This window comes from Episyrphus balteatus, chromosome 3 (genome assembly GCF_945859705.1).
Source record: "Episyrphus balteatus chromosome 3, idEpiBalt1.1, whole genome shotgun sequence".
In the NCBI taxonomy this organism is placed as follows: Eukaryota; Metazoa; Arthropoda; class Insecta; order Diptera; family Syrphidae; genus Episyrphus; species Episyrphus balteatus.
The window spans coordinates 126,393,208-126,415,261 of NC_079136.1; the positions used below are offsets into that span (position 1 = coordinate 126,393,208).

The following is a 22,054-nucleotide window of genomic DNA, read 5'->3' on the forward strand; positions in this document are numbered from 1 at the left end:
AGCATTGATCGTGCTAGGGAAGACCCTGATCTAGTCAACATTTTTTTTTTTTTTTTTTAAGATCGATTGGACGGACTTTCCTCAGAGCGATATGAAGATGAGAGAAGTTGATGACTTTTATGAGAAAGAAAGAAAGTGCAGCGTGTGTGTGTTCTTGGGGGAATTCCGGAAAGGGCTTTGTCGGCGTTGTTGGTGTGCTCTTTTTCATTTCATTTACCTTTTTTACATCGAGTTTAAGATATAGGATTCCCCCTGTTTGAACGAGTTTTGAGATTCGTGATGTTTGTTTTAGTAACGAAAAACTGGTTACAATTTTTATTCTTGGGAAAGACCAATAGATGCGTCATGAATGGGAATTAATTTGCGTGATATGGAATTTATGTGGGTAAGCAATTGTAGGTAATGTGCTTAGCGCCTACTCAAGCGTAATTATTTTAGTTTTATTGATAACGGGGTTTTTCAAGTTTTTTTTTTCATTTTAGTAATTAATCATAATCATGACAGTATCTAGATTTTTTTTTGATGAATTGTAGTGCGTTGAAATTGGGAGAAGATTAGTCAAAATTTAGGGAACAAGAATTTTTTCTGTTAAATTCTTTTAACTTATCTCGAATAAAATTTCCCAGTGAGCCACCTATAGTACCTAATTAGATCATGTCATGTCAAATTTTTCAAAAAGGAGTAACGATAGCAAGATAGACAGCAGATAAAAATTTTTTGAAAAAAAAACTTCTTTAGTATCGTAGTGATTTGAATCACTACAATACGACATGGTTGGCCTTAAAAAATTCTTACTTTTTCTGTAGACATCGTACAAATATGATTGAAGTGTCATATAAAAGGTGAAATAATAAGCTTTTCGATGATATACAATTTATTATAGGTTGTCATTTAAAAAATTTAATATTGTGAGAAGAGAAAAAAGATTAATTTTTTTTTTGCTTTTTTCGATGAAAACTGATTGGGTTCAAAAAATTCTAGCTCTTTTTGCAGATGTTGTATAGACGAAAAGTTGATACACTGAAAGACATTAGTATGGAGAATACCAAAAACCAAACCAACTTAACTTGCAGAATAAGGATTTAAATAAAATTTTATTTTTTAAAGTAAGTACGAAATTTTGCTACATTGATCTTAAAAAGGAGTTATACCAATGATTGATATGTATGTAAGTTTCAACCGTTTGGCTTGAAACTTTAAAGATTATATAAAATTAAGTCCAATAATTCGGATTGAGACACAAGTTGATGTAGTAAGGGAACTAAATATTTAACCCTCTGTCGGCTCACGGGTGCAAATTTGGCAGAACAAAAATAAAAAAATTACGATTTTTCAAAAAAGTGGTCACAAAAAAGTCTATTTATAAGGGTGAAAATATTTTTTTTCGGAATTGTGAATACAATATTCGAATTCCTCGGAATATTCTACATCAATTTCATACTTGATTCTCTATAAAATATTGTGACCGAAAAAAGTTCTAGCGACATGAAAAAGTATAGACCAAAGGAGAATGGGCATTTTGGACGTTGAGCGGCCATCAATGAAATTGGTATCAAATGAAAGAATTATAATCTAGGAAAAACTTTTACTATGGACGTTTCGCTGTATTGCGTTTAGAATGCAAGATAATGCAGTATTAGTATTATTAATGCATTGTTTAATGTATGAAGGACAAATTGATTCATATTTTAATTTCGAACATAAAATATGATGCTCTGTCATTTTCCCTGAGTCTGAAGACATTAATCTTGAAAATATGACTTGGTATGTAGCATTATTTGGCGACTCTGCGGCGGGGTTTTTAGAATTAATTTTTTTGGACCAAAAATAACGTTACTTGTCATATACCGATTTTAGTAAAATTGAAATATCTCGAAAACGGCTCCAACGATTTTGTTTAAAAAATTCAAATAATAGTTTTAAGCTAAGGTCTATCTTCTAACGAAAAATTTTTTTTATTTGAAAATCATTATTAACGGTACCTGCCATCAAATCCGATTATCTCCGAAACTAATTATTCGATTTCAACTAAACTTTTTGTGAAGAAGTATTTATATAATTTAAATATAAATCAAAAATTAAATTTCTAAAAAAATAATTTTTGGATTTAAAAAAAAATTTGAAAATTTTTTTTTGAAAAATCAAATTTTCGAAAATGTGACATTGAATATTTTTGAAATTTTGTTTTTAGATGTTGATTAGTGATTTCTACAAAATGGCATACCAATTTTATTTTAAAACTTTCCAAAAATTATTTAAAAAAAAAATAGTTTTTTAACAAAATGGCTCTAACGATTTTGAAATTTTTTTTTTCTAAAAATGCATCTTAATGTATCAATCAAAACTGCATACTTCTTTTGGAGGGCAATTTGATTTCAGATTTTATTTTATTTTTTTAAAAAACAAATTTTATTTTTTTTCAAAATATATAAAAAGTCTTAAATATTAAAGCAACTTTAACAATAAGAGCAAGTTCGTGCGACCCAGTCGTGCATTTTATTGTTAATAGTGAAGTTAGTCCAGGGATTAGGAGTTTATTGATAATTGCTTCTATTCGTACACTTTCTGGACGTCAAGATGCCTGACTGAAATTTCAGTAAAAGATGCAGTATCGAGTGTCCTTAGCTCCGCCTGAGAATTACTTATTCCAGATATTTTCTAATGTTGTTGAGGAGATATTGATGGGAAATTATACATACATTTATAAAAATTCTTTATTATAATGTTATTATAATAATACTGTTAATAGAATAAATAAAATCTAATCTAAATAAAAAAATGTAATCCTTTTTTTCGTTTTCCACGTTTTTGGGAAATAATAGCTTGAAAGCTGTTGATTGGATCATTTGGTGTATTCAGGTGATAAATTGCTGAAATTGAAAAAGTTAAAGACTCGGCATCTGATCAAAACTTTAAATGGGACAAATATATATGTATAACTAATTTATTTAAGTTACCAAAACACCTTCTAGCCAAAAAAACATTAATTCAAAAACAACCAATTGACATAATCTCAAACCAAAGCCAATTAATCTCTCTCAGCCATCCAGAGATCCCATTAGCTGAAATTCCATCCTACACCTAGGGTTGCCAACCGTACTCTAAAAAAGAGTATTGTACTCTATTTCACATATGTGTAGTTTGTACCCTATAATCTATAACTCTGATAGAGTACGTCAAAATACTCCTTTTTTTACCGACTTCCAAAAAGGAGGAGGTATTCAATTCGTCTGTATTTTTTTTTTTTTTTTTTTTTTTTTTTATGTTTGTTACCGCATAACTTTGGACTGAGGGAACCAATTTTGATAATTCTTTTTGTATTGGATAGCTGGTGGCTGCAGTGTGGTCCCATTTTAATTTCGTTCACTTTTTGCGATAGGAACCATTTTAAAAACCATAAAACCTAGTTTTGATCCATGGAAGTCGGTTTTGTTTTTTTGCTAAAAATGATTATTTACATAAGGCTGAGTGTACCACAACATAAACATCTCAACGCTTACAAATTGGTGGATAACTTGCAATTAAGATAATTGCATGAAAAAAACGAGACCTTATAATTTCTAAATTTAAACAATTGTAATTTAGAGAGTACAAAACACCATAATTTTGGTCGTTGTTTTAGTACGACCTATTTGTTTTATGTTTTATTTTCTTAGTTAGACTTAAAATTTTTTTTTTTAATTCTATTTTTTAAAGAGATTGAATCAAAGAAAGGAGTAAAGCTATTTTCAAAAACTTAAACTTAACTTTGTTTTTTATAGAAAAAAAAAAAAATGAATCGCAACTGATGCTATTTTTTCTTGACCCTGCAATATTTGAACTGGTTTAACTTTTGCAGTTATCAATATAATTAATCGAAATGAAAAAAAATAAAAAAAATTAAAACCTTGATTTTTTACAAAAAAAAAAAATCTTAAGGATTTTTTTTACTTTTTCAGAAATAATAGTTAAATTTTTTTTAAATTCAAATTTGGTTCTCTATTTTACTTTGTTTTGTTTAAAGCCTGAACTACATCAAAACACAAAGTCAAAAAAGTACAAAAAAGTAAACACGATGTTTTTTCTTCTTCCCTCTAGTAGCTTGTTTGTATATCGCTCTTTCATTTTAAAAAATTATTCGATTGAAAAAGCTTGAACAAGACCAAGCTTTCAATTTTCACAAAGTTTTAAAAAACAAATACACTCGAACAATATTTTATATCCTTTCCGTAAGGTAGCTCTTCGATCACATAGTTCCTGTCATTTTGCGAAAAAAAAAGCTCTGTTGACAAACAATTGAAATTTCAAATACAGTCGATTCCCTATAAGTCGTACATCCTTTAGGTCAAATTTTCCTCTAACTCAAATTTTTTTTACCGTTTTTAATGAAACCGCCTGCAGCAAAAAGATTAAATAGATTCCTCTTAGTCGAATTTCCCTCTTACTCGAACCAATTTTTGTGTCCTGTGACAATTTGACTTAGATGGAGTTGACTGTAATTTGTTAACTTTTTCAATTTTTTTTTTATTTGAAATTTCAAAACTTCAAAAACAAAAGAGCTTTTTTAGTTAATTTTTTCCAATAGATGTCAGGTAAATATACATGTGATTTTTATATTTTGATCTTTGTTTACTTTTTCGTACTTTTTTGACTTTGTGTTTTGATGTAGTTCAGGCTTAAGACCTCAAAACATTAGATTTTTTCTTGTATTTGAGTTAAGTTTCTTATTAATTTATTATATTAATAAATGCAAAAATTGGGAGCCATACTTATACTATCTGTTCTTACAACTTCAGGATTCACTGAGAGAGTATTTATGAATATATGAAGTGGCGAAATGAGAGAAATAGGGCTTCATTGAAATTGATCAAAAATGAGCTCATAATTTATATCAATTTGAACGTTTAGAGTCAAACACTTATTTTAAAAACAACATAAAATAGTTATGTATGTACTGCAAGAGGCACCAAAAAATACATTTTCAAGACTTGAAATAAATGGTACTCTTCTTTTTTCAAATGTACTCTTTTTTTTCGTCCCTGAAATCAAATAATACTCTATTCTTTCTTAAAAAAGTTGGCAACCCTACATACACCTAAAGCCACTTTAAAATAAATTTCCCAGCCAATCCTCATTTTAAAAATCATGTCGTTTGACAAAAATAGATTCAAACACTAAATACAATGATATCTTTGATTTAAAAAAAAAAAAAAAACAAATCTCATTTTAAGATTAAGATTGAAAAAAAAAAAACAAAAGAAAGAGGGAGAAAAAAACACCCGCATTAGGTGTTGTCATTTCATTTTATTTTTATTTAAGAATCAACTTAGTGTGACATTATCCCTTTTTAACATTGTTCCCTTTTCATCTTTTTTCATCATAATGTCGAAGCTTAAAAGAATAAAGAACAAAAAGAATATATACAAAATAGGAAGTACCTATCCTCGATATACACTCTACTTGTGACACAAAAAAAAAAAAAAGAAAAGAAGTTTTTAAGTCAAAAGCGAAAGAATCCTTTTTATCTTTAACCATCTTAGAAGTACACACAATATTCGTCAAAAGATTATAACCCATTTTGTACTCTCTCTAAGATCCTTTTTTTTTTCCACTTTCGTTTTAGGAAGAGGATGATTTTCTTACCACACATCTCCCAAACCCCACATAGAATTCTAAAGCTCTGTATGAGTTGACTATGGGACTAGGATATCGTTAGGTAGGTATAACGAAAAACCGTCATTGACACTCTTAGGCAAAAAAGGTATAAGTTTGAGTGACTCCTTTTTATAGGTCTTAGCATCGTCAGCAAAGAAGATACATATCCTTGTAAGAAAAGATGTTCGAAGATTGTGCTGTGCGAGACTAGGCTATATTCCGGGTTCAGTATGATGAATAAATTTGCAATAATACCCAGGTTACAAGTTTGGGGAAACAGACGAAGCGGCTATATGGATAGAACTATAAATGTTTTCTCACTAAAACACAAGATTTACACTCGTATAAAGACTTGTAAGGATTAGCTTTACCATGGTCTATTTCAAGGTTAATGTTATACGGGTGCATATTAAATGAGAGAAGGTTTTTTTTTGTTTTTCCTTTAACCAAACACCGACACGGGTAAAAAAAAAATACGTCTCAAAGGATCTCTCTCTCGGTGATGGGGCTTTGTGTATATTTTGTGTTAAAGACAAGACAAGACAAGAGAATTATGGAATTCATTTTGGCAGAAAAATTATGTTAACCATATATATTTTGGTACTTGGGTTGAAGAAATATTAAAAAGCTTGCAAGGTATATGGTTGGGTGATGTGACTTATATATGGCTGACAGGATGTGTGTAGAAGAGACAAAGGTCTTTAACAGAGATGACAATGACTTGACATGATATGTAAGTATATTTAAGGTTATATAGTGATTTTGAGCATAGAGTATTATATGTGTAATTTTCGTTAATATGGGGGTTAGCGGCGGCGGCGGGCGCACCTTGACAGTGAAAATTATGATAAAGGCCGGAAGTTACTTTATGGAAGGATGTGACGATGATGATGACGTAGGAAATTGTTAATTTTTATAGAGACTTTATGGTGTAAGAGGGTTTTTTTTTTTTGTTTTTAAAGATGAATGGAAAAAAAGCTTATGACGAAGGTTGAAAAAGAACCATTGAAGTGTGTTTTAATCTCATTTGAATGACTTTTAAAATTTTTTTTTTCGATACAGACATTTTTTATGTACGTACCTTTTTTTTATATCACTCCTTTAAGGCTTTTAAATTTACCAAAAATGTGAAGGAAAGAATTGAATAATTGAGTTCAAGAGTTTTTATTATTAAATTCGACTAAATTCCTTTATGTATCTCTTAGTATTTCACTTTGGTCAGGTTTTCATATTTTCGGCATAATTTGAAAGCAACGCTAAGTAGAAGGATTCACCCCTAAATATATATAAAAAAGTTGAAATTTGTTTGTTTCATTTTGTGTCTTAAAAAATCACTTCCTTACTGCATCTGAAGACATTCCAATGACAATTTTAAAATTAATGAGCCAAAAATGTTAAACTTAAAAGTGATTGGTGAAACCAAAAAAATCCCATTTTAAGGTTTAAAAGCCTGTTAAATGTTTAAAAGACCTTCGTAATATCGGCCATTAGTAATAATTTATTTTATTGGACAAATTTGTCCGTCACACTTGATTATTGAAGCAAACCAAGCTAGACTTAAGCGTCATTGATGAGTTTTTGACTTTTAAAACAGGATATTTGAAAATCTGACAAAATTTACTCAATATTTTTATTTACTATAGGACAATGGGATCTTTTCTTTGCTTAATAACGCTGAATTTGTGTTAAGTCCTCAAATTAAAAAAAAAAAAATCTAACTTTGGACACAAATATTTTCAAAGTGGAGTTCCAAAGAAACGTTTGCTTTTTACTACTGTGTAGAGAATTTAAAGACCTTTCTAACGATATATAATATTTTGGGTTCTTAAAATAAAACAAATTGAGTTAGATCATTGAATAATTATATATAGAAGTGACACCGATAGTTTCTAGCGCCACACAATTTTATTTTTTTCGGCAATCAGATGTACTAAAAAATCCCAAGAGAGAATGGGGCTTGTCTTAGAAAATTATTTTTCAAAAAATTTGTTTTTAAAAAACGAAATTTCACAAATACAAACGTAACAAAACAAATATCAAATAAAAATAAATTGTATCGACACGTCGACATCCTATAATAGAAAAAAAAAAATAAGGAAATTTTACTCACACATAAAACATAAAACAAATATCAAACAAAAATAAATCGTATCGACAAATCGACATCCAATAAATGAAAAAATAAAATAAGGAAATTTTACTCATACATACAAAATTACACAAATATCAAACAAAAATATTGAAAAGTTAGTTGACATTATAAATGTATCCATAGTAACTCGAAACTAAAAACAAGAATTTTTTTATTAACGACGAGAATTTGAACAAAATTAAATATTATTGTTGTATATCCTAGGCACGTTATAGCTTATAGGACATGAAAGTTACCCTTGTTTCAATAGTCCTATTAGCGTAGGTGACAAGGTGATTGCTGTTTAATTTTGCTTTCTGAGTTCGTATTCCCAAAGAGATTGCTATTTTTTTTATATTATATTTTGTTTTGGAATATTATGAAATGCGTAACAATTAGAGTCTTTTTTTGCTGAATCGAAACTTAAGCATTTAATTACAACATAAATCCTTATGTAAAAATAGAGCCTAAAAGTTTATGTTCAACATGAATTATTTAAGGTTCGTTTCAGCTAATGGCCCTTAAAGAAAAAAAGAAAAACGTTAAGAAAAACTCAACGTAATAATTTAAATCAGGTAAGCTCAAACCAATAAGTCGTTTTGGCTCAAACTTTTTGCTTATTTTTGATTCCAAGGAGGGGAAATTGAAATTTTTTAACGGTACCAACTAGAGATGGTGCGAATACTGATTCGGTCGAATACCGAACATTCGACCACGCTTATATGTACATTCACTTACTATTAGGCTATTATTACTATAATTCACCAAAGCTTATCATTAGTAAATTTGATTTTCTACGAGCCTTACCAATAATCAAATTAAAGGTTCACTTAAATATTTAACTGAATTATACATATTTCTCTCAACCAATATAAACAATTTAATACTCAGGTTAAAGGCTAAAGCTCGGCTAAATTTAATACTTGAGTTTCATAACCATAAAATTTAACCGAGCATTAGCTTTTAACCTGAGTTGTTTTTATACACTAGCCAAAAAAGTTTAAGGAACAAAGGAAAATTCCTGATAGCTCCAAAACAAGTACCTATTCGATTTGATTTTTTCTACTAAGATAGATTTTTAGAAAAAAAAAAAAAAATAAATAAATTATAAATAAATTTAAAAAAAAAATTCAAAAATAAAATTGGTATGCAATTTTGTAGAAATTACTAATCCAAAAACTATTATTTTGCCAAATTTTCATTCTGTTTTATATCTAAACTATATAGGTAAATGCTTTTGTATAAGAAATTCGTTGAAATTAAATTGGTAGTTTGGCACGGTTCTACGGTAGGTTAATAATAATTTTAAAAAATGTCCATGATTGCCCAAAAACTATTATATAATTTTTTTAAACAAAATCACTGGTACCGTTTTCGAGAAAATTAAACATTTCCGAAATTGGTTTATGACAGGTATCGTTATTTTTGATAAAAAAAAAATTTGTTCTAAAAACCCCTATGGAGATTCTGCAAAAAAATGCTACATACCAAGTTTGATGTTACTCGGTAGATCCATTTAGCTGTTCCTTTGGGAGGTGGCAAAGTACTACTAGTAGTTTACTACCGATTTTCAATGGAACGCACTTTCAACGAATTTAATACAAATCGTATCCACTCGGGAAGAAGAGCATGAGTAGGTAGATGATAGTACTACCTAGATTAAACAAAAAATCTACTATTAGCAGACTACCAACTCCAGTGGAACAGGGCTATAGTAATCCCATGTCTGATTGATATCTCAACTTTTTTTTTGTATATATATCATTTGACTATATCATGACAAAATAAAAAGCATGTAAAAGCTACATTCTTCTAGTTTTAGAATCTTAGAACCAAATATGTATTTTATTTCAAATGGTGAAATAGAAAAATCATTGGAACTATCCCAAAACCACATTTTCTTGCATTTGCGATCAAAATATGCCTTTTTACCTTTTGAGTTCATTTGAACATTTTATTTATAAATATCGTTTAAATTTTAGATAACAAAAATGTTTTATTGAATTAATGATAATTTGACCAATTATTTGAACTATTAATGTTTATGTTGAATCGGGCTTTTTTGGTCACTTCCTTTTATATGCAAATAAAAATCTTTATTTCATACTTTCTCCCTACGTTTCGTCGTAATTTCTCGACTTCTTCAGGGGTTTTTTTTATTAAATCTGTTAAATATGACATTTAAAACTTTTTACACTATTACAAAAATTGTTTAAACTTACATGAAAATATTATTTTGTTACATTTATAAGTTGACAGATAATTAATAATTGTTATAATTCAAATTTAAATTCAAATTGTTTTTCATTTAGTTTTTCTAAAGTGCTGTGATGTATGTTTTTATTTTTTATTTTAACTTTTATTTATTAAATGTCAATAATTTATATTTTTATTTTAGAAAATTCAAAAGTTTTTAATTATTAATTATCTGTCAACTTATAAATGTAACAAAATAATATTTTCATGTAAGTTTAAACAATTTTTGTAATAGTGTAAAAAGTTTTAAATGTCATATTTAACAGATTTAATAAAAAAAACCCCTGAAGAAGTCGAGAAATTACGACGAAACGTAGGGAGAAAGTATGAAATAAAGATTTTTATTTGCATATAAAAGGAAGTGACCAAAAAAGCCCGATTCAACATAAACATTAAAAATGTTTTAATTAAAAATAAAGAAAAGTATCCAAAAATGGTACGAAAAGATTTTTTTTCAAAATTTAACATTTTATAAAAACTTTTAATTTTTATTTGCAGTTGCAAATTTGAACAAAGCCGTATATCCAAAGTCCTTGTTCGCAAACATAAATCAGTTTAAGCAAATAAACGAGGTTGTTTCGTATTGTATTAAAATACTTAAAAATAATGTGAAATATGGCCATATTGTATGAACTTGATCCCTACCTACTCTTGCATTATGCGGTTTAAGAAAATAGTAAGTATATGCCACAGTGCATGTGGAAAACATTCAAACAATGTGAACTACAACTTTGGCCTAGATATTATTACAAAAAGCACACTAATCAAAATTAAATAAACACTTCTATAACTGAAGAAAATCTTCTTCTTCTTCTCGTTAATAAAAACAAAAAACAAAATCCTTCCAAACATACATAAGAATCAAACATTCAAAAATAAATATTCAATTCAAAATAATACAAAAATTTAAAATAAATTCAATTTCAATATTACAGAAACAAAAATAAACAAAAACACTACTAGCACAAAACAAAACTAATACAAATTACACCAAATATAAATAATATTGTAAATGTGGTTACTTAGTAACCAAAAGTCCTTTTCAGGGATTTTTCGGCCATCGAATACACAATCCTAAAACGATTATGGCGCCACTCCTCAAACGATTGTGGCTCCACCCTTCAAACATAGCGGACGTTTTTTCCGGTGTCACTTCTATATATAATTATTCAATGGTTAGATCATAAAAAAAAAAAAAACAATTTAAATAAAATTACTTTTGACAAAAATATTTTAAAAACAAAGTTCTAAAGAAACGTTTGGTTTTCGCGACTAAACAGCAAATTTAAAGATTTTTCTAACGATATGCTACATTATATATTTTTGAATGGTTTTTGACTTAAAAAACATCATTATTCAAAATTTGTCAAAATTAACTCAATAAATTCATTCACAGAATAAAATAGAAATAGCTCCAATTCTTCAGTCCAGATGGTCACATTTCATTTTTGAAAACATATAAACTGTCATTGACATTGACATTATCTTTGTTTTTTTTTTACCGACTTCCAAATAGGAGGAGGTATTCAATTCGTCTGTTTTTTTTTTTTTTTTTTTTTTTTTTTTGTGTTTGTTACCTCATAACTTTGGACTGAGTGAACCAATTTTGATAATTGTTTTTGTATTGGAAAGCTGGTGGCTGCAATGTGGTTCCATTTCAGTTCAGTTTTAGCTTTGGGAACTATTAGAAAAACCATAAAACCCTGTTTTGATCCATGGAAGTCGGTTTTGTTTTTTGATAAAAAAGATTATTTTTAATTTGGAATATCCAAAATTTTGAAAAAAGTCATGGGTTCCCAAAAATTCTTATAATCAAAAAAAAAATGTGTGTGCATAATGGAAATCCCGTTTTTTATTGTTCTTGATCTTCATTGGCTTAAAACAATTTGTCATTGATAAAGAACAAAACAAAAACTCTGGGAAACCCTATTGCATCAAAACCGACATTTATTTATTAATAAAGCATCACACTGAGCAATTAAAAGAAGAAGCAATTGAATTTAATTTTATTTAAATGTGTACTTGTCAAACTACACGCCAGCTATCCGACTTCATGACCATGACACATTTCTTAGAACTGGGGTTTCCCTTAAAATAAAAAAAATTGTTCAAATTGGTCATCTTCGGTCAATTGAAATTGAAATTGAAACTCGCTCAAGAAAAATCAAGTGGAAATCTGATAAATCAGTTAATTCTAGTTTTGCTAAACAAATTGACTTGTACTGCACATTAAACTTTTTTTTTTTTTCTGTTTACTGAAACTTAACTCATCTTCACTTTATCGATCTTTGTTTGTTGATGAGAGTGAGGAAAGTCCAGTAAATCAAGATTTTATAAATTTTCAAAGAAAAATGTAAATTCCAAATAAATTTATCAGCAAAACAATAATTTCTCTTGAATTTATGCAGGTATTAGCGCATCTGTAGAAAATTAATGAAAAAAATATCACTCATTTAGGGCATACAGTTGTTTGCTTCTGATTTTATCATTGAAATTGAAGCTTTTGTCAAAATGTCATACTTATCACTCGTTTTGTGATATTTTATCTAATATTTTTGTCATTCGATTTTTGACACATGTTTCAATATGATTGTTTTGTACAATTTAAGCGGCGATAATAAATTAAATCTTTGGCAGCAATTGTTATAGAAATTTTGAACACATTCCATGCATTTAAATGCAGAATTTTAAACATTAACAGCCATATTATATTTATAAAAGAATCTTAAAGGTTGTTTAACGTTAAACAACTTCTAAATAGCTTTTAAGTAAAAAATGTGTATTAATAAAAAAAAAAAAATACACATTTAAGCAACGTTGTTTAACGATTGCTTAATTTAAACGCCATTCACCGCATTTAGAGCTTGCTTAGAGCCATTTGAAGATTGATTTGACCAAATTATGAATTATTACTAAGATCGTGTGCTTAGTATCATGGTAATAATTTATCTAGGGTGTGGGGTGAAGGCATCATTTTGGTTTGAAATGAAATTATTCCCTAAAAGGAGCTTGAATTTTAAATTAAAATTAAAGAATGTTAAAAAAAAAAATTAAAATGGTTAATACAAATAAAAAAAATCAATGCTCTCTGACTTTGTTCTGTGCATTTTATTAAGGAAGGAAGTAGATAGGTAATTAAATAAATTATAATTGTACAAAATTTCAATTAATTTCATATTCAAAATTCGGAGATAACGGTAAAAAGATGTTCTTTTCCAACACACGTTATACACTAGCCCAAAAAATTAAAGGAAAAAAAAAAAATTGTGATTTTTTTTAGTGATTTTCGATAGGCTGTATCTCAGTCAAAAATGACCGCATCATGATAAAATAAAAAGAATGTGAAAGCTCTATATTCTTCTTGTTTTAGGATTAAATATTAAAATATTTTATTTCTAACGGTAAAAATAGCAAAATTGTTGGAAATGCTCAAAAACCAAAATTTTCTAATATTTTGTTGTTTTTACTTCTCTCATAAGGAAGTGGGAAAATTTTTTCTGATAAAATGATTATTATTTTTAGAAAGGCTTTTTATTTGACTTTAGAATTCCTTTTGTTTCAAACTTCTACGATTTTTTTTACACTGCAATATCAGTCATCAAACCAAAAACCATACTTTTGACTTTGACTATCAATATCTCAACAACGGATCACTAACCAGAAAATTTAAGGACACATTTAAAAACTTCATTCAATTCTCTACAAATAAATTAAGTTTGCTTTGTAAAAAAAAATGTTTTCTTATTTTTGAGATTAATTTAGGAAAGCTATCAAAATAGGCATTTTTACGGTTTTTTAGAAAGTGTACCGATTTAAGATAAACCACGAAAAAATTAAAAGTTTTCAAAATAACTTAAATTTTGAAAAAAAGCTATTTATACCATTTTTGTATATTTTTCCTAATTTTGAAATTTTTTTTGTTTTTCTTTGGTATATCTATAATTTAAACGATATTTATCAATAAATTGTTCAAATAAACTAAAAAAAAATTGATTTTGCTCATAAAAAAGTAACAAGAAGTAAGTCATTTAGAACTGTAGAAATATGGTGTTTTACTTCATCTCAAAAGTTCAAACCTTCACAACAGAAAAACTGCTTGATGAATAAGTCTGAAACTTTGCATATTAATTTCAGGTATATTAAACTTCAAAAATTAAGCCTTTTCACACATAGAAATTAAATAGCGGTACATTTTCTAAAAAACCGTCAAAATGCCTATTTTGATAGCTTTCCTAAATTAATCTCAAAAATAAGAAAACATTTTTTTTTACAAAGCAAACTTAATTTATTTGTAGAGAATTGAATGAAGTTTTTTTTCAAAATTTAAGTTATTTTGAAAACTTTTAATTTTTTCGTGGTTTATCTTAAATCGGTACATTTTCTAAAAAACCGTCAAAATGCCTATTTTGATAGTTTTCCTAAATTAATCTCAAAAATAAGAAAACATTTTTTTTTACAAAGCAAACTTAATTTATTTGTAGAGAATTGAATGAAGTTTTTAAATGTGTCCTTAAATTTTCTGGTTAGTGATCCGTTGTTGAGATATTGATAGTCAAAGTCAAAAGTATGGTTTTTGGTTTGATGACTGATATTGCAGTGTAAAAAAAATCGTAGAAGTTTGAAACAAAAGGAATTCTAAAGCCAAATAAAAAGCCTTTCTAAAAATAATAATCATTTTATCAGAAAAAAATTTTCCCACTTCCTTATGAGAGAAGTAAAAACAAAAAAAAATTAGAAAATTTTGGTTTTTGAGCATTTCCAACAATTTTGCTATTTTTACCGTTAGAAATAAAATATTTTAATATTTAATCCTAAAACAAGAAGAATAGAGCTTTCACATTCTTTTTATTTTATCATGATGCGGTCATTTTTGACTGAGATACAGCCTATCGAAAATCTCTAAAAAAATCACGATTTTTTTTTTGTTCCTTTAATTTTTTGGGCTAGTGTATCTTTTGATCTAGTGCACATACAAATTTGATTTAACTTTAATACACATGCTGATAACATAACCTTTTCTTTGATATATCACACATAACGTTACGTGCTCTACAACACAAGTTACACAATCTTAAATTGAAAAAAATTTAAAAATACCTCAAAACACCTGTGGAGATCTGTTGGCGATGACCAGCTACCAGTGTAGGAAGTCCGTAATCTCAGTCTGGAAATTCGACATGGTTGACTTTAAAAAATTCTAACTTCTCTTGTAGACATCTTTGAAGTAAGATTAATACATCATTATACAAGGTGAAACAATAAGCTTTCACATGTTATAACATTTTGTATAGGTTGTCAAACAAAAAAATTGATTTAATAGCATGAGAACATAAAAATAAATGTTTTTTTTTTGCTTTTTGGATGAAATTTCATTGAGTTTAAAAAATTCTAGCTCTTTTTGTAGATGTGTCATAGACTTGATCGATATATATATTTTTAGCTTTGACATTAAGCTTTCAGATGGTATAAAATTTATTGTAGGTTGTCATATAAAAAAAGTTATATTTTTCGATGTTTTTTTTTGCAAGAAAAATGATTTTTAAGGTTTCACTTCAACCACGTGTGAATTGCACACATGATTTTTTTACTTGCGATATAGGTACTATAGGGCAAGTTTAGGATTCGTAAAAAAAATAGAACTCGAGATAACAATTTTACATGACATTACGATGATGGAGAATGCCAAAAAAGTGGGTCCGGCAATTCTGTCTGTCTGTCTGTCTGTCTGTAAGAACCTCGAGCTACAGCCTAAACTACTGGAGCTATTTTCTTCAAACTTGGTAGTTAACAGTTTTTGGTGATTCCCTAGAGGAGAAATTGAAATTTTTTTTTTAGGACCAAAACTAACGGTACCTGTCATGTAACGGAAATACAAAAGTTAGTTTTTTTCAAAAACGGCTCTAACGATTTTGATTAAATTTTTTGTGTGTAGTAAAGCACATAGAAGCTTTCTTTGGAAATAAAAAAAATATTTTTTCTACAGTTATTAACTGTACCTGCCATAGAACCGTTTTTTTGATTTATGAATTTCTCGTAAACTACAAAACAGATTTCGACCAAAATTTTTATACAGAAAAGTTTAAGCAATTATTTTTTAAAAAAATTTTTAATTTTTCAAAAAACAAATTTTTGGATTTTTAAAAAATATTTCAAAATTTTTTTTTGAAAATTCAATTTTTTGAAAACGGGTCGGTGAAAAATTTTGAAATTCCGTTTTTAGGTGTAAATTAATTGTTTCTTCGAAATGGCATACCAAGTTTTTTTTTTTTAAATGTTAGAAAATTTTTATATATAAAAAATTATTTTTTAAAAAAACCGCTCTAACGATTTTCGAAAATTTTTTTCTGAAAATTCCTTTTTATACAAGAAATAAAATGGCATACTTATTTTTTTGTAAAAGATCATATAAAACGGTATTTAATTATTTATAAAATCAGATTTTATTTTTTTTTCACCACTTATGAAATTCCGTGAAAATATCAAATTTTTAATTTTCCTTTATTTTTATGAATGAAAAGCTTCAACATTAGACTAACTTTTACCATAAGAGCAAGTACGTGCGACCCCAGTCGTGCAATTTATTTTTATTTGCAGTCAAGGTTAAGAATTTTTGTTTACAAAAATACATACCCTCAAGCTGTAAAAAACCACGCGATGTTTCTTAAATGTATTTTGTATTTTTTACTAGATTAGTCAATTCACCTTCATTTTTTGACACAACTATCGATTAGTTAATCCTCTTTGGAAATTCGATTATAAATACAAATTTAAGCAACGTTGCTTAAAGGCGGATTAAATATTTAAGCAAGCTTAACTTAACAACCCTTGAGAACCAATTTAAGCAAATCTAATAAATACGGCTGTAAGATTATTTTTTTTTTAAGTTTTAATTTCATACAGTAGAAAATTTATAAAAAAGTTTTCAAGGAAAGTTAAAAAGAAGAAACCTAAGCTTGCTCTCAGATTTTGGTGTCAAGAAGGTGTGAATTATAATTTTACAAAAAAAAGTTTGAGTTTTCTTAATGCCAATATTGTATCTAGATTAAGTTCCGAACAGTACATAATCCATTTTTTGAGCTAAAGTCAATAAGATAGTAAGTTATATGTTCGAGTGGGTCCCAATTCCATGTGTGGTTATTTTCCCTCGTTTTAATATGTATATTTTTTAAATTTAAACAACAATAATAATTGCAAAATAGATAGTATAAATTATAATACTTAATTAAAAAATAAAACAAATTAAGATAGGGACACACAAAATAGATGAATACATTATGATATAAAACTATTGTCATGATGAGTTTTTCAATTCAGTCTTATCAATCATAGAAATTTATATTCAATTTGCTTATTGATTTGCCAATTGAAGATTAAGATTTTATTTAATTTGGGCTCTAAACATTACATTTAAATAATTCTAATGGTATTTCCTTTTTAACAATTTTGACACTTAATAAAGTCTTATAAAGAAACTAATAACGACAAAACTTTGGATACGGATTTGGGCATTATAGCACAAAAAGTATTATTTAAATTAGGAGAAAAAGCATACCACATATATTCTTCCTTTAATTTTAATTGATAAACATCTTATTACAAATCCAAAATAAGAACTTGTTGATATTTACCTACTGTCATTGAAGGTAATTCACAAAGACTTACGATGACTTATGAATAAGTTATTTGGTAAATATTTTTTTTTTTGTTAAACAATTTAACTTTGTAAAGTCCCAACAAACTAGTTTGTTTTTATTAAAGTTATAATTGAATACGAAAATGTTCCTAAGTTGGTAAATAAAAAATTTCTTAACCTGAAAAAAAAAACTCACCGAAGAAGATATAATTATAAAGTAAAAATTAGAAGTTTGATTAAAAAGTATTATGATCAAATTTGAAAGATTAGTTGAGCCAGAGTCAAAACATTTATTAAATTACATGACTGTAGTTTTGTTCTTATTACAAAATTTAAAAAAAAAATAGCTTAAATTTTTGTTTCATATTTAAAAAGTAGTAGGCCTCAAAGTTTTTGGTACATATGTATATCAATGTGAAACTAAACCCTAAAAAAGTCTAAAAAAAAATCACCATTTTTTATATACAATTTCAACTAACCTAATAAGTAGTCATATTAATCAGGAAATGGTCAAAAAAGATCAACTGGTTTCCTAATTGGATTTTTGTTTAACCTATGAAAATTTGTTCAAAAAAAATGTTCCACATACGCCACAGTGACCATTTAAGTTTAAATACTAAAAACTGATTTGTAATCTTTTAAATAGTGGAGTAACTAAAGCTCAAAAATTGGCAATATAAGGGAACCCGGCCGAACAGCTTAGATTTTGATGATCTTTTTTTTCAAACGTCGGTAATTAAAAATACTTTAAAGTCTATAGATTAAAAATTGCCGGTGTTGCCGTTTTGATTTTTTAAATTTAATTGAAGATTTTTGTGAACAAAAACAAATTTTTTTTTAAAGTTTTTCTTAAATTTCATAAATTAATTGATGCCAAAAGATTGTCTAGGAAATTTAAGGAAAAAAAATATATGGGAGTGAGGGACAATCTTCCATAGTACAAGCGATAGATGCAATTTTCTTATTAACTGACTTCAAACACAAAAAAAAATATTTGAACACAACGGCAACACCTACAATATTCAAATATATATTTTTTAAAAGCTAGAAGCTTAGTCATATATGTAAAATTAAAATTAAGTTAATTGAATGAACGCCTTTTGAAAGAATGGTAATTGAACTCAGATTTTTGAAAAAAAAAATTATTGAAAAAATTTTAACATGTCGTTTTTTAAACTTGGTCGTAATATAAAATGCATTTATTTTCAAATTTTTTTGGCCGCATTTATTATGATTTCAAATTATAAAAGAAAATGTCAATATGTATTACGGTTTATGAAAAAATTTAAAAAGTATTTCATTTTCGAAGAACTTTTTTTAATAAAAGTTTTGAAAAAAAATGTAACTTATTTTTTTTTTTTAAAGTTCAACATCTAAACATAAAATAATTTTTTATTCATTTAATAACCCTTACTGTTGAAAGTTATATAGCAAAAATTTTAAGTTCCTTTTTTTCCACAGTCTTTGAGAAAATTAATTATTTCAATGCAAAAATTCAGTTTTAATAAAAAAAAAAAAACCATTGAAATTGAAGTAATTTTTCATTTTTTTTTTTCAAAAGTGTGATATATTTTACCTTTTTTGCTTCGAAATGCAACTGATAATATTTATGGACAAAAATTTTTTTTAAATAAATTCATATTTTATTAGAAAAAGTTTGGAAAAAAGTCATTTTAAATTTTTCTAATAATTTTTTTTTTTTAATTCTGAGTTTGAGGACCATTTTTTCAAAAAATCTTGATTAAATTTAGTGGATTTAAATTTAAGAGATAAGAATGAGCTTCTCTCTTTTTAAAAATGTATTTTAAAATATTGTAGGTGTTGCCGTTGTTTTCAAAATATTTTTTTTTTGTTTGAGGTCAGAATGTTAGAAAATTGCATTTATCGCTTAAACGATGGAAGATTGTCCCTTACTGCCTTTTTTATATTTTCCTTAAATTACCTAGAGAATCTTTTGCTATCATTTGTTTTATGAAATTTAAGCAAAAAAAATGGTTTTGTTAAAAAAAAATTAATTTTAATTTTAAACAACAATACGGCAACACCGGCAATTTTTAATCTATAGACTTTAAAGTATTTTTAATTACCTACGTTTGAAAAAAAAAATCGTCAAAATCAGAGCGGTTCGGCCGGGTTAGCTAATAATTTGCTTTAGTTACTCTACTAAAACTATACTTTAAATTTTGTAGCTTTTGTCCTCGTTTTCATACAAACAACTTTGACCTCAAAATTGGGATTTTAATGTCTGTTTATTTTAAAAAGCCCTACAAAACAATCATTTTATTTTTTTAAGTACTTCATTGCTTGGGGGACATTTTAGTAGTATTGGGATACACTAATTATTTCAATGGGGGTTTTCAACTGTGATTGGGTTACAGTCGCCCTCCAAGGAGAAGGATTGACTGCTTAGTGTTAAACCGGTATTACGAAAACCGCCCATTCTCCTTTCTCGATAAAAGCAAGAAACAGTAAATAAAAAAAAAATGAGTTCTTTGAAACAAAAAAAAAAAAAAAATACTTTTGGAATTAGAAAAAACATATTTTTTGCACATTAAAAAAAAAATTGCATAAAAAAATTATTGCATTTGAAAAAAATTTTCTTTAAAAATAAATTTTTATTGCAACTGAAAAATATTTGCATTAAAAAAAAATTTGATTGCAAATATAAAAAATTTTCCGCATTGAAAAAAAAAAAATTCAAGGTAAAATGTGTGAATTAAATATATTTTTTTTTTAATATTCGTCGAATTTCTTACCATTTTGACTTTTTGATCATACATAAAATATTTCAACTATAAAATTGAAATTAATGTAAGGCCAAAACTGTGAAAAATTCGACGAACATTAAAAAAAAAAGATATTTAATGCACAAATTTTTCATTGAATCTTTGTTTTTAATGCAAAAAATTTTGTATTTGCAAAAATTTTTTTTTTCATGCAAAATATTTTTATTTGCAATAAAAATTTTATTTTCAATGCAATGAAATTTTTTCAATGCAAAATTTTTTATTTGCGATTAATATTTTTGTATGATGCAAATATTTTTCAGTTTGCAAAAATTTTTTTTTTTTTTAATGCAAAAAAATTGTATTTGAAAGAAATTTTTTTTTTCTTATTTTTAATGGAAAACAAATGCATTTAAAAACAGTGATTTTATATAACTCTGGTTGTAACTCAGTGTAAAAATCCTTGTTCCTTATGCTTATCATCTACAAGGTAGCTTCCGATATAAGTCTTATCATCGGAAAAAAAGTCAAGAGTTGAAAAAAATAAGCACATAAAAAGCTAAAAGCTTGCCATAGATACTGCGTCTTTTTATGAAAATGTATTACAAACTATTTTGTAATAATAAAAATTGATTGCGATTAAAGACTCTAGGAAATACCTATACAAAATTGTAAAACAATGCAGTTCCTTGTTGTCATCCGTATCTAAGTCATAAAGCTTTTCAATTGACCTCAAATTAATCTGGAATTCCACAATATTCTCAATTAAAAAAAAAAAAAAGTTATCAACTTTACACTCTCTCAAAACTTTAATCAAGAGTGAGTGACTGAATTGGCATCTACTTCAAATATCAAAACAAACTACAAAGTGTTTCGATTGATTTCATGATACTTGAGTGAGTGTAGATTCATTTTAGAACTTTTACAACAACAATTAAACTAGAACTTAATAATATTATTTGGTGACTATGTTGTACGAGTATTTCGAATTCGATTCTGATGCTGATAATGACGATTAGTTTGTCTATAAAAAGTTATTTGCAAGCAATCGACATGTGAACGAGTATCGATTACATCCGGAGCAACTTTTAACTAGGTTCATGCCGTGAAGTTATTTTTTTTTTTTATTTTTAACCAATTAGAATATTAAATTGAGTTTGTTTTCTGTCATAAAAAAAAAATCAAAACAATAAAAAAAAAGGCTTAAACAAGTCATGAATGAATCCGGACTCTTTCGATGTCGCTTTCATTTATAAAATAATAGGAAAAATGTGAAAAAAATGTTTTTTGTTTTGTTATTATTTTATTTGAACTGAATTAATTTTTTTTTTTGTATTGAAAGAGCACGCTTTCTGTCCGTTTTTCTGTCTCTCTCTTCTTCTCTGTGGCCTAAAATGAACATATTCATGTCACGTTTATTCATTCTCGGTGACGAAGGTTATTTATTACAACATTATTTGACATTTGAAACAAAATGTACAAGAGTGGAAAGTACACAAACTTATATATAGAAAAAGTTATACTGTAGCTTTGTTGTATATTATTTGATTGATGGCACCACAATGCGGCGGGACATAGGTTTGCTTTCAGGATGCATATGGTGTTGGGTAATTTAAGTAATTTAATAAAATAGGTATTGCAGCTGTTAAAAGTTTTTTTTTTCTACTTTTTTTT

The 22,054-nt window shown here is 27.0% G+C and overlaps 1 protein-coding gene across 1 annotated transcript in view; it reads right to left on the minus strand.

Annotated features, from left to right (window-relative positions):
* The window catches only part of LOC129916830 (protein numb), a 323,367-nt gene that overhangs the window by 140,820 nt on the left and 160,493 nt on the right, over positions 1-22,054 (minus strand). The window lies entirely within an intron of this gene.